We start from the raw sequence: 14468 nt of genomic DNA on the forward strand, positions 1-14468 counted from the left end.
CGGACTATGGAGCTCTTGGTAATTGTCAATTTTTTGCCACAGACTCAATCTTTTCTAGCCATAACTACATCTAACAAAACAAAACAAAAAGCCTTTGGTAAACACACACAGTAAAACAGAGAATCACTCGTGGGAAATTGGTAATGGCACGTGCATATTTTTAAAACATTTCTTTCAATTGCCAGTAGCCTTGTCTAATCAGGGCACCTCTATTCTGAAGGAGCAAATATCAAAGTCAAGATGAAATGTAAATGCAACATTATAATATATGGCATGTAGAATGAAGATATGGCAAAGGTTGACATTGATGATGATTAAACCGTTTGGGATTTGGTCGTAGAGACATGAGGATGGAATCCATAATCACCAGCCTTCCTCTCATCTTTATACAGTACCTGCTAATATACACCAGCTTTGTAATTACCTACTAAAAGATAGGTGGGGAGTTCATTAACCACGCTAATTACAAGAACAATTTATGCTAAATCATCAGCAGGAATGTTAAAAACACTCCTTGAAAGCCAAAACAATGTAAAACCGACCCTAGTGGATGCAGAACATCTGTTCTCTGGGTCAGGATAAAAGAGGAAATCACCAGAAAACAGAGTGGATGACAGCAGAAAAATATTTTCTTTGTCATTCCCAACTGAAAGACAGGTGCAAGTCTATTATGTGAAGAGAAGGGTATGTGTTAGAGATGCTGACCTCACAGGTAAAGGGGACCACTGGCAACTGCTGGCTCCTGGATGCTTCACCACTTGTCACCCAGTAGCCCGGTCTGTCATCGCTTGGAGAGATTCCACCGTCTGCTTTCTTCTCTCTGAAGTATGAGTCAGACAGAGAAGAGCAATATTCCATAAGTATTTTGAGATGTTTTAAATGTCATGTCCATTTTTACGTAACTCTACCACATGTTCAGAAGTCAAAGAACAAAAGATGATGGCTGACTAATGACTTGATGGTGCATGATAGAGAAGTTTAATTGTAAAATTAGAAGAAAAAAATTACCGTCAAATATACTTTAAGACATCACTTAGTAAGTATATATAGGCACCAGGAGCTAAATTTTACTGAAGGGTTTCTTTGAACCTTAGAGTTTTAGGACTATTATTATTTCATGATTATGAAATAATTCCTTGTGATTAGGTAGTGTCAACTAAAATTATTTTTTTACAAAAGCTATCCATACCTAAATGCATATAATTACCTTTTTCCCTGCAGGAATAGAATTTTTGAAGGGGGAGCTGATTCAGGTTATGCTTTAGGTTCTCTTTAAAATGGAAAAGCTTCTTTGGAAATTTTCCATGTAATCGTCATCAGAAGCCTCCTTGGTTCCAGCTGCACTAATTAGAGGTATGCACATGAGGTTCTATGTAAGGAGAGGGGAAAGGAACATTAATGACCCAGACTGTTATATCACTTGTGAGATCCTCTTTCCACTGATCTGATACCAAATTAAGTTCCTTCCTGACTTTTTTTTTTTCCTTTTTGAGACAGAGTCTCGCTCTACTTTTTTTTTTTTTTTTTTTTTTTGAGACCGAGTCTCGCTCTGTCGCTCAGGCTGGAGTACAGTGGCTTGATCTCTGCTCACTGCAAGCTCCGTCTCCTGGGTTCAGGCCATTCTTCTGCCTCAGCCTCTCGAGCAGCTGGGACTACAGGTGCCCGCCACCAAGCCTGGCTAATTTTATGTATTTTTAGTAGAGATACGGTTTCACCGTGTTAGTCAAGTTGCTCTTGATCTCCTGACCTTGTGATCCGCCCAACTCAGCCTCCCAAAGTGCTGGGATTACAGGCGTGAGCCACCGCACCCAGCCAGATCTTCTGAGTTTTAAAGACAGTTCACAACTCCACATTGGTATGTGAAATTAAGTCTTAAAATATTGCATCAATGTTTTTGATACTAAGACTGAGTAGGCTAAACAACACTTACACATAAGCATATCTAACAGTTAATAACAACTGGTACAGAACTATCTCTTGTCTCTTACTTCCAAGGAAACATCTTCCTAGAGCACATTCTGGCTAGAATCAAAATTCTATAAAAAGGTTATGCAACCTCGTCTTCTCGTTTTAAGAATGAGAAGACAGAAAGTTGAGATGTCTTGGCAAAGGTCATAGTGAAATAATCTTGGTTAATATCAGCGTCGCAGTGAGAGTTTTGTCAGCAAAGACAAAAGCAACTTAAACTTTTCTAGTAAGAAGAGATTGAATACAGGGACACGAGTGATAAGAAGGGTGAAAGAGTGAGAATCTGGGAAAGCTGCTTCTGCTTGTCAGGGTTGTTGCTTACCTTCCCAGTCAGGAAACTGCAGAACTGTGAGAAACTCCTAGCAAGAGAACAGCTACCTGAGCAATAGGGTAAGCAACTCATAGAAAATGAAGCCTATCAGCCAGCCCTCTGCTACCTGAGGAGCAATAGGGGGCTCCTACTTTTTGAAATTTTGCACTCATGCTTCTTTTTGGCAAAATCTAACCTTGAATTCTATCAGCAAGAGATTCTGAAAACAATGTAGTTCACAGACTTTCAACCCCCGCAATACAAAGCAGAGCACACAAGAGGAGCGGGGACATGCTGACTTAACTGAGAACCAGGCAATGAGCTAACTAATCTAATATTTAATCTATGCTGATGCCTACTTTGGTCCAATTTGTTACAAACTCATTGTCACATAGGCCTTCATGAGATAGCTTTATGCTTATCTTCATGAGAGGACTAACAAATCTATTGTCAAGAACAAACTATTCTACTGGGAGAAGAGCTTAGGAAGAAATGGAAAACTTTATCTATTGGAAGTTCACTCTAGAGTAAAAAAGATATGATGGCCCAATAAGAAATAACGGTCAATAACAAGTTAATTTATATGAAAAATCTGAGCCTGCATAACTATTTCCACCCTAACTTTAATCATGTTACTAAGCTGTACCTTATTGACAGCATGTATTTAAAATAAAATAAATAAGACGCGTAATAATGCTAAGGAGATACAAGTAAGAGTACAAGTGTCTAGACCTAGGGCAGGTACAAATCAAACTCAAAACAGTCAAAACACAGAAGCAGAATTTGAATTTATTAATGAATTATATTTTTCTTTGTCTTTTTTTACTTTTTGAAAGCAACTTTTAATGTATTAGTATGGTAAATACCTTCCAAAGGTATAAATTGCTCAGTATTTGATAGTGAGAATCACTGTATATACATTTTATATCATACAAATTATGAACTCACTTAGAAAACACAAAGAAATCACTTATTTCTATCATAGAGAGCTTCCAGAAGAACATTTCTTATTTTCTCTGCCAAAAAAAAAGAAAAAAAGAAAAACAGAGAAACTCTAGAATAAGTCACTAGATTAGAGATTTTAAATGTGAGACTTCAAACTATCAGAGTCCTAGAAGAAAACCTATGAAATACCATCCTAGACATCAGCCTTGGGAAAGTATTTATGATTAAGTCCTCAAAAGCAATTTCAACAAGAACAAAATCTAACAAGTTGGACCTAATTAAAGCAAAGAACTTCTGCAGAGCAAAAGAAACTATCAATAGAATAAACAGACAACCTATAGAATGAGAGGAAATATTCACAAACTATGTATCCAACAAAGGTCTAATATCCAGAAGCTAAAAGGAACTTAAACAATTCAACAAACAAAAAACAGATAAACCCATTGAAAGTGGGCAAAAGACATGAACAGACACTTCTCAAAAGAAGACATACAAGTGGCCAACAAACATGAAAAAATGCTCAACATCTGTAATCAGAGAAATGCAAGTCAAAACCACAATGAGATATCATTTCACATCAGTCATAATGGCTGTTACTAAAAAGTAAAAAACTAGGCCAGGCACAGTGGCTCACAGCTGTAATCCTAGCACTTTGGGAGGGAGAGGGGGGCAGACTGCCTAAACTCAGGAGTTCAAGACCAGCCTGGTCAACATGGTGAAACTCTGTCTCTACTAAAAATACAAAAATTAGCCAAGTGTGGTGGTGGGTGCCTATAATCCCAGCTACTTGGGAGGCTGAGACAGGGAACTGCTTGAAACAGGGGCAGAGGTTGCAGTGAGCCAAGATCGCACCACTTCACTCCAGCCTGGGCAAAAGAGTGAAACTCTCTCTCAAAAATAAATAAATGAATAAAATAAAAAAATCAAAAACTACCAGATGCTGAAGAGGCTGCAGAGAAAAGATAATGTTTATATACTGTTGTATATTGTTGATGGGAATGTAAATTAGCTCAGCCACTATGAAAATAAGTTGGGAGATTTCTTAAATAACTTAATAAAAAACTACTATTTGACCCAGCAATCCCATTACTGGGTATACAGCCAAAGGAAAATAAATAAGTCTACCCAAAAAACGTAGGCACTCATATGTTCATCACAGCATTATTCAAAGACATGGAATCAACCTAGGTGCCCATCAATAGTGGATTGGATAAAGAGAATGTACTACATATACACCATAGAATACTACATAGCCATAAAAAAAGAACTAAATCATGTCCTTTGTGGCAACATGGATACAACTGGATGCTATTATCCTAAGCAAATTAATGCACAAACAGAAAACCAAATGCCACATGTTCTCACTTATAAGTGAGAGCTAAGCACTGAGTACTTATGAACATAATGATAGGAACAACAGACACTGGGGACTACTAGAGGGGAAAGAGGGAGGAGGGGGCAAAAGCTAAAACCTACCTATTGGGTACTGTGCTCACTGCCTGGGTGATGGGATCATTCATACTCTGAACCTCAGCATCATGCAACATAGCCACATAATAAATCTGACCATGTACCTTCTGAATCTAAAATTAAAATTGAAATTAAAAATAAAAAATAAAGGCTGGGCACAGTGGCTCACGTCTGTAATCCCAGCACTTGAGAGGCCGAGGCAGGTGGATCACGAGGTCAGGAGATCAAGACCATCCTAGCTAACATAGGGAAACCTCGTCTCTACTAAAAATACAAAAAATTAGCTGGGTGTGGCAGCGCATGCCTGTAGTCCCAACTACTCTGGAGGCTGAGGCAGGAGAATCACTTGAACCCAGGAGGCAGAGGTTGCTGTGAGCTGAGATTCTGCAACTGCACTCCAGCCTGGGCAAGAGAGTGAAACTCTATCTAAAACAATAAAAATAATAAAATAAAAATTAAAAACAAAAAAAATAAGTTACTGACCCTTAAATCGAAGATCAGTTTGTGACCAGTGGGAAGTTTACCCCTCCGAGCCCCAATCTTTTCAACTGTAAAATAGCAATATGGTTTGCAAAGCTGCACTAAGATTAAAGGAGATGATGCCTGATACCTAGAAGAAATGCAATAAATATCTATTTTCTTTTCATCTTGCTTGTAAAATTACTTCAGTAGCATGCCATGAAAGAAAATGTTCATAGCAGTGTTTCCCAAAGATGAAGCACTCAGAAATATTGCCTAAGCAACAATTTCCATAAGTATTTAAGGAAAGCTGGAAAAATTACATTTTCATTCAAATACTTCCAATGCATGTTTAAAACAGTTAAGCACTGGTAAATTCTACTTGGATGTTTAGAGTTACTGATTTGTAAGTCTTCTCTACAATAGGCCTGCTGATGAAAAGTCAAAGTTCTTTTCTCCATTATGGCACTAATTCACTTTGTAGCTCTGAACTTAGTTCCCCACAGGTAATGTAAGAACTTACAACAGCTTAGTTATAGAATTATTATAAAACATGCCTCTGTAATAAAAAGGTAATAGGAACAGACATTCATAAGAGTGCCAGTGGGCATAAGCCCATGGTAAAACTGCTTCAGAGAGACAATGAAGCACATAAATTAGCTCCTCAGTTTTCTTATTGATTCAGCTCTTTTCTACTGAATCATGATTCAGAGAGTGAGTGGGGATGAAAGACAGTTTGATCTGATGTCAAGCAAATACAGTATAGTTGGGCTGTTGAATAATAATAACTAACGTTTTCTGCAGTTTACCATGTTCCTGGCATTGTTCAACATGTATAAACACGGTATTAATTCATTTAAGCCTCAAAGCAACCTTGTGGAGAGTCTACTATGACCTCCATTTTACAGGTGAGGAAACTGCGACACCAAAAGGTTAAGTCAATTGCCCCAGTTACACAGCAAGACAGTGACAGAACCAGGTTTTGAACCAAGTCTGTCTATCTTCTTAACCACTCAGCCATTCTGTCACTGAATATGGTTTTCAATAGAGTTGTATCAGTTTGGTCATTATGGAACTTACCCTAAGTTTTAGCAAATGTGAGTCTTTTTCTTGTTTGTTTGTTTGTTTTTGTTTTTTGAGACGGAGTCTCTCTCTGTCGCCCAGGCTGGAGTGCAGTGGCCCAATCTCCGCTCACTGCAAGCTCTGCTTCCCGGGTTCATGCCATTCCCCTGCCTCAGCCCCTTAGTAGCTGGGACTACAGGCGCCTGCCGCCATGCCCAGCTAATTTTTTGTACTTTTAGTGGAGCCGGGGTTTCACCGTGTTAGCCAGGATGGTCTCGATCTCCTGATCCCATGATCCGCCCACCTCGGCCTCCCAAAGTGCTAGGATTACAAGCGTAAGCCACTGTGCCCAGCCAAAATTAATTTTTAAAATAGCAAGAATACCTATATTCATATATATATAATTAGAGTTTGCACATTTGGCATATGTTTAGTATGCATTTTAAAGGAAGTACATTTATTCACATATACTAAAAGAAATTCTGAGGATGTCTGCTTTCTGAAGTTTAGCAGGCTGTTGCTTTCAACCACCACTTTAAAGTATTGCACGTGTTTTCTCAAAGCTTTAGCTGAAATTTCCAAGAATCGCAGGTCACTCACAGAAAACTGCTTCTTTGGTCCTCAAAGTGGGTATCTTTTAAATCAGGGATAAATTACAAGCTAAGAGGAAGAATTTTTACCCATATGTTATGTATTTTCTAGAAAACTCTTTACAAGGCCAACGGTTATCCGCCTGACCCTTTCATCAGCACCAAATTCATATTCAGAGGGAAAAAGAAAGTGATTTGTGTTTGGGGGATTCTCCAATCCTAACTACACAAGTAAAAGCTACTTCAAGCTTTTTGCTTGCTCTGACACCCATCTGCTAAAATTCATTAGAGAAGGCTAAGTGATAGCATATATAAAACCAACATTTCCAGTCGAAAGAACCCTGCTTTTAAGGACACGTTTTTCCAAGCTTCCAAAATCAGTAATCCAAAGAACAGAGAATTGGTCTTGAGTAAAAAAGATTGGATTTAAATTATAAAGCTCCGAATTTACTAAGCCCTCTGGATACCAGTCCTGATAATACTGAGAGCAATAGAAAAGCAGTTATATAAAAACTGTTTTCATAATATTGCTGCTGAAGAAGTCACTGTTTTCATTTTCACGTGTTGAAGTAAAAGATCATTTTTTATTTAGCAAAAGCATGTATAGAATATCTCAAGCTTGTATAAGTGAATGAGTAACAAAAAAACCCAAAAGTCATAATTTCATTAAAGAGCTTTTCTGAGAAACATATTTTAAAAGAAAAAATTAATAAATATTAAAGTCTTAAAATAAACAATAAACATTTTTTAATGTGAGAGTATCTTGATGTCAAATGATATTCTGAAAAATTTTAAGTTGAGCTCAATGCACATTTTCAACCCTACATAACAGTTACCTCTAGATGAACCTTTAATTTATATATATATATAGAAAATTTACCTTAAACAGTCTGCATAAAAGAAAAGCATAGCAAAAAAGGAGATGAAGATTATGAAGGAAGAAGGAAAGAGGGAGGAAAAGAGAAGGGGAAGGATCTGTTTGAAGCCTTGAGTCATCCTATATCTCTAACACAACACCAACACAGTACAGAGAAAAAGGTAAAGTTTGTTAGCTACCTAATTTAATTAAACTATGTTTAAAACACAACCAAGGATTTCAATTACAAAATTATAAAGCTCCCAAAATTTATTGTATGTTATTAAATATTTTAAAAAATTATTTAAATAATTTTTAAATTATTAAATTAAATTCATATAATTATCAAATTAAATATTAAATTAAAATTCTTAATTTTTTTCAGAATTAGATTAACTATCTAGAAGTATCAAATAAAATGACTAAACAACATCATCACTTTCTATTTTTGAGATTTGCTAGAGGAGAGGGATTAATTGAAAAAAAAGAAAACTGAAAAACACAGTTTGATGCACAACAAATTAAAAACTCTACTTTTATGCATCCACAAGCATGAAAATGTAGGCATTATATTCTTAAGGAGAAATTAGAGTTAACTCTATATCCATGAAGTGAATCCTCAATCAGTCCACTGTCTAGGGCCATGCCAACAATGTAATTTTACCTTACATTAACAATTTTTAGGGAAGATTTTTTTATTTCATTTTTCTGCATAAGTTCTCAAGTCTCCTTTCTGGTTTACCTTTGTAGACCTCAAATATTAGGGGATAGGGAGGAATTCTTAAATAAACTTGCACGAAACCATCTGCCAAAGCGTATTCTTTTTTAATGTGGCTAAATTTGTTGGCAGTGGCCTTTATTTTTCTGGAGAGTTAGAAAATGTTTACTTTTCTTCATTTTTATGTGTCAACTCTAACTTAAGAGAGAAAAAATAGCTTATTGATCAGTTGTTAATGAATGTTCATCACAGGCTGAACATACCAAGTAAAATGATTAAAATTCTCTTCTCTTCTATTGGCTCTGATTCCTTTGTTTGGATCTACTGTTTTCTTCCGGAAAGCAGAGGCATTATTTAGAGAGAAATTTCCTGAATTTTTGTGGGGAATTTACATATTGTTATTTTCTCTTATTCACGGAGTAATGGCTCGAATGTATTAATATTACCAAAGCATCCATTTATTCCCAAACCATTGCTGCTACACACAATCCCAAGCCTGGTTGCCTCTTAACATTATTTGAAAGATTTGTATTGCTCCCAACCAATACAAAATTAATTCCATTTTAAAAATTTCACAAATAATGAGAAAAAAAGATCTTCTTTCCCCTTGTCTCAGCCTCATAGTGGATGCCAATTTATAATGGTGAAAAACTGCCAAACTGCCCAGACAAGCTCAAAGAAACTTCCGTTAAATCCTGTTATCCAGAATTACCTTTTTCTGGTTTCTGGGGAAAGAGACTTTTCATAAGCTGTATGCTCCTTTTACTCTTTCTGCCAACTAACGAGATGGACAGACCTGATAGTTACCTCTGGGAAAAAGTAATAAGTTTGTTCAGCTTGGTTCCACTAATATTCTTCTTGGGACCTTAAAACTGAGAGGGAGCTGACTTTCCACAGCTGTTCCAGAGACTCCATCCTGTAGAAGTTGGGAGGCTCGCTTGGGCTTGTGCATGGGGGCCATTGAGTATCTGAGTCTGCCTAATTCCGCTAGCTAATACATTTGACTAACTGACCTAAGGCCACATCCTTCAGCCACTACCAGTTATGAAGTGCTGTTTTAGCCTCTACTTGCCATTCTTGGATATACATCTGTTTGTTCAGGGGAAGATGAAGATTCTGTGTTTGAAGAGCTGTTTCAAAGCATCCTCCTCCAACATCACCTACATCCAATAGTTCTTTCTCCATCTGGGACCACCTATAGCACTTCTCCATCTCTCACGCAGGGAACTCCATGTCCTCTGCATCATCTCACAAGCACTATCATACAGTGGTTTAAGAACCCAGGCTCCGGTGAACATCTGCTGCCCTCACTTGTTCTTTACAAATTTGGATATGTGTCAGTTTCCCTCAATTTGCTTCCTTCTTTGTAAAATGAGGAATCCAATTTCTTAGTTAGTCCTACTATATAGGTTAAATTGATTAATATATTTAAAACATTTGGCATCAGGACCAACACATAGGAAGCACTAAATTGGTATTTATTATCACTGTTATGCACCGAATTGTGTCCCCACATCAAATGTATGTGTTAAAATCTTGACCCCCAATGTGACTGTATTTAGAGAAAGGGCCTTCAAAGATGTGATTAAGGTTAAATGTGGTTATAAGGATGGGCCCCTAATTCAATAAGACTGGAATCTTCATGAGAAAAGAAAGAGGCCCCCAGGGGTATGCGCACACAGGGAAAGATCATGTGAAGACATAGCAAGAATGTGGCTGTCTGCAAGCAAAAGAGAAACCAAACCTGCTAACATTTGATCTTGGAATTCCAGCCTCCAGAACGGCAAGAAATAACATTCTTTTCTGTAATCCACCTAGTCTGTGGTATTTTGATATGGCAGCCCTAGCAGACTAATATAATCATTACTGCCATTGACATTATTATAACTCTTCATTTATTATCCAAATAACTAGGCAGAATACAGTTAAACTAATTCATTTATTTAAAGCAAATCATCCATGATCACTTTTGTAAACAAGGTCATTATCTTAAATTTTGTGAAGTTGGTCAGCCTTCAAAGAGGAACATGATCCAGTAATTTCAGAAGCCTCAAGTAGTCAATGTATTAATATTACTACTCTTACTTATTCTTACCCTTTCTTTCTTCCATTTATACAGCCACAATAACTCTGGTTGATGAAGACCCCACAATGCGAAGATGGTTAGGTGCCAATATCCCATTCTCCCTATCATTCATAGTAATAGAACCACCTTTTCAGTTAGACACATGGCCACCTGCAGTCAAGGTTGTATTTCTCAATGTGTTTTATAGCAAGATGTGACCCTGTCACTGAATTCTAACTGATGCGATATAAGCAGAAATATTTCATTGTATTTCCAGAATATCTCCTTAAATGAGAAGGACAGGCCTTTTGTGCCCCTTCCTAAGTTCTACCACCTTGGATATAGGTATCATTAACATATGATGGCAGCCATTTTACATTTTGAATGTGAACCCACCATAAAGATAGCAAAATAGCGGGCTGGGAAGAGTTTGGGGATCTGAAGATTGTAAAGATGACAAAATTAGTCTGGACTGTCTTCCTCCGGATTTATCTTAAATGTGAAAGAAGTAGCCCTCTACTCTTCAAGGCACGATTATTTCTGAGTTTATTGTTTGTAGCAGATATTTTTGATGTCCATCTTCATAGTTTCTCAGCTCACCTCTGAGTTCACCTGCAGTCTCAGCATATAGTTTTCTAGCCCAAGATCCTGTGTTTCTCCATTCCCTGCTTGAGGCTTTTCTCTAGCCCTATAGAAACTTGGTCAGCAGGGCACAGGTGCAACTTGGTACTATGCACTATGGGGCAGTTACCATCTTTGAGGGCAACCTTCCACTACTGACAAATAATCCCTGTCCTTCTGGTAGACCATTCTCACTAATCCTCTTGATTTGTTAAAGGGGGCTCAGTGTACTTGAGTCCCTAGTTTCCCAAAGAGGTAATTTACTATTCAAAATACACTTAATGGCCTTTCTCCCTTTCCTGTCTCACTTTCTTCATCACCTCACTTGTCCTCCGAGAATCACTAATGTCCTGGTCTCAAGGGGTACTCTTGGAAAAAGTCAGCCAAGATACTATGCCTTGCAGTCTAACCAAATTCTAACTACACATCTTGGCCAAGAATAGCTCAGATATGTTTGCACAAATTCCAGACCCAACTTGGCTGGATGTAAGATTCTCAGCTAATGAACAATTAAAAATGGATGCAAAGGGCTTGACTATTAAGAGGCCTAACCTAAGAGCCAGGGCAACTAGATCATGTGTATGAGAGACAAACATCATCCTTGGTTAAGTCTGATCTTAGTTCTTGGCCAGTTCTTTACAATATATAACCAAAGCAGAATGGAGCAAAGTCTAAATGACCTTCTGTCTCCTCTTCTGTAGGAACCATCACATCTTCTCAGATGAATTTGATTCATTCTCATCCAGACATTGTGGGTAAGCAAAGCATTTTTATTTGCCTCTCAAGCGGAAAGGGGACTATAACTCTCAGTATAACTTAAGGGAATATTCTGTACAATGGCAGCATTCTGATAGAAATTGGAGATGTCTATCCAGATTTTCCAAATAAATTAAACTTTAATTGAATGGTTTTATGGTGAAACATTGTAATGCATTTCAATAATCAAGCTCTCTTTTTCAATCATAAATTTTCTTTACCATTAAAACTCTACTTTTTTATGCCCTGGCTGATAGTTTTGACATAGGCAAAAGGTTTTTGAGAAAAATGCTGTTATGAATCCAGTGATTCATTGGAACATCATTCTAAGAATTAGTTCTTTCAAAATTGGGTCTTTCAAGGAAATACATGTTTTTCAAAACAATTGTCCTTGGATCACTAAACCTGGGTATGTAACATCCTCCCTGCCACAAGGCTGAAAAGATTTTAATGTTGTGGAAGGAACTGGTGACAGTGGTAAAGTTAATAGGTTTCTACTTAAGAAATAACTGGACATTTCTCTTGTTTTATGAGGCAATAATTTTACTCCCTAGTGAATAAAGACTGGAAAAAATTGGATCCCTTCCAAAGATATAACCTATACTATATCAAATAGTGCCATTACATTTCTCTTAACTACTTCCTGGAGGTCATATGGCTGCTTACAGTGAAAGCTTTTCTGATAACTTTTTCTGAAAAATCACATTAAACAAATACCAGCCTAACAATGCAAAGACCTGGTGCTCCGTCTTCCAGAGATGACTTATGTAGCTGACTTTCCAGCCTCCAAAATGTATTGCCCCCATTATTACCATAATGTATCATTGCCTTTTATGTAAATAATCCAGGACACATTTAAGTCATTTATACCATTGTTTAAGTCATTTATACCAATTTTATGGGAGGTTCAAGATTCTTGGCCTGAAAAAAAAAAAAATCTCTATTAAAAAGAAGGGGATTACTGTGCATTTGTTCTGTCTTGCTCAAAATGAATAAGTATTGAAAAGAAATATTTCAAAAGGCAGTGAATCACGTATATTTGCACATATATTGCCTACCCCAATGCAAATCCTGAGAGAATCCTTGAAAGTCAGCCATTGAATATGTTTCTGCTTATCTGACTTAAAATAGTTAACCTGACACATAAAATATATGTTCATAATACCTTAACAGGCCTTACAAAAATATACAGTTAAATGATGTGATCTACTAAAGTCAGGAGCCAAGTCAGTTCTCTAGAAGAGCAGTCTTTCGTATTCACTATTAACAAATTCACCTTGGAGACCTCCTCAAGTCACTGATTTAAGTTTTCTGATTTAAGTTGTTGACAATGGCCTAAGAAAGATTGCCACCAAGTTTCTAAAATAGCATAAAATTCCATCTCTAAAGGAAGTCTACCTTATATGTAGGTATTCCATCATGCTCAGAATAAAGGAATCGACTCATTTGAACCAGGCTATACCTGAGATTAAAATAACTTCTAACAATTTTCAGTATGTGTTAATTTTGCCCACAAGGATATTCTACGGGTAATTGTGAGTTTCTAATTATAGTGCTGTGCTTTGAATTTGCTGATTGATGTGAATTTAAAATCTTGTAGTTTTAACTCATTTGCCCTATTAAATAGGTCGGGGGTTGATATTATTATCCACCTACATGTCTAAATACTTAGCTCAGCTGAAAGGTTAAGCAACTTTACCACCAACATATAATGAACTCTTGTTTCATTCAAGCTCATTTTCTTTCTGCCCCTGGAAATTGTTTCTTCAATGCCCATTCTCAACCTGGACTCAAAGAGGACTCTGGTCTGTGTCTCTACTTCTATACTGAAGAAGGATCTGGGAATTTCTTTGGACTTATCTAGGATGCTTGCAGAGAATCACAACAGGCCTTGCCTCACTCAGCCCATGACACCCCTGTTTTGTGGCAGGGAAGTTCCCTAATATTGTGCATTAGGGAGCCTATCCTTTCTATGTTTTCTCTCCAACCCACAACTCTCAGTACTACTGTAAAAGTCATGGAGAATTGGCAGAAGCTGGTCAAACCAGGAAGATAGTTGCATCATCTTTGGGGTACTCTCACCTCTCCTTCTTCTAACCTTACTTCCAAAATCAGCACAAACCCTCTTTTTCTTTCTTTTATTCAGAACTGCACTGTATCTTGTTCTCAAGACATCTTGCTGTTTAGGTTCATTAAAGGAATTCAGTGAGTTCATAAAACTGAGATCTTGAAATTGAAGTAATAAAAGACCTCTGGTTTCTTGATAGAGCCCTACTCCCCTTTACATGTGGGAAAGGAGGAGTTAAAATAAAGGTGTAATGGTTAATTTTATGTGTCAACTTGTTCAAGCTATGGTGCTCACTTGTTTAGCCCAACATTAGTCTGGATGTTGTCATGAAGGTATTTTGTTGACGTGATTAACATCCACAGTCAGTTGACTTTAGGTAAAGGAGATTACGTTTTGTAAGATAGAGGTGCTTCGTATAATCCATTGAAGGCTTTGAGAGCAAAAACCAAGGTTTCCTATAGTAAAAGGAATTCTACCTCAAGACTGAAACATAGAAATCCTACCTCACTTTCCAATCTAAGCCCGCTGTATGGATTTCAGACTCAAGACTGCAACATCAACTCTTATCTGAATTTGTAGC

The 14468-nt window shown here is 37.1% G+C and overlaps 1 pseudogene; it reads right to left on the bottom strand.

Moving 5' to 3' along the window:
- The window catches only part of LOC105485603 (protocadherin-8-like), a 347750-nt pseudogene that overhangs the window by 104441 nt on the left and 228841 nt on the right, over window positions 1-14468 (bottom strand).

Source organism: Macaca nemestrina, chromosome 16, assembly GCF_043159975.1.
Source record: "Macaca nemestrina isolate mMacNem1 chromosome 16, mMacNem.hap1, whole genome shotgun sequence".
NCBI lineage: Eukaryota > Metazoa > Chordata > Mammalia > Primates > Cercopithecidae > Macaca > Macaca nemestrina.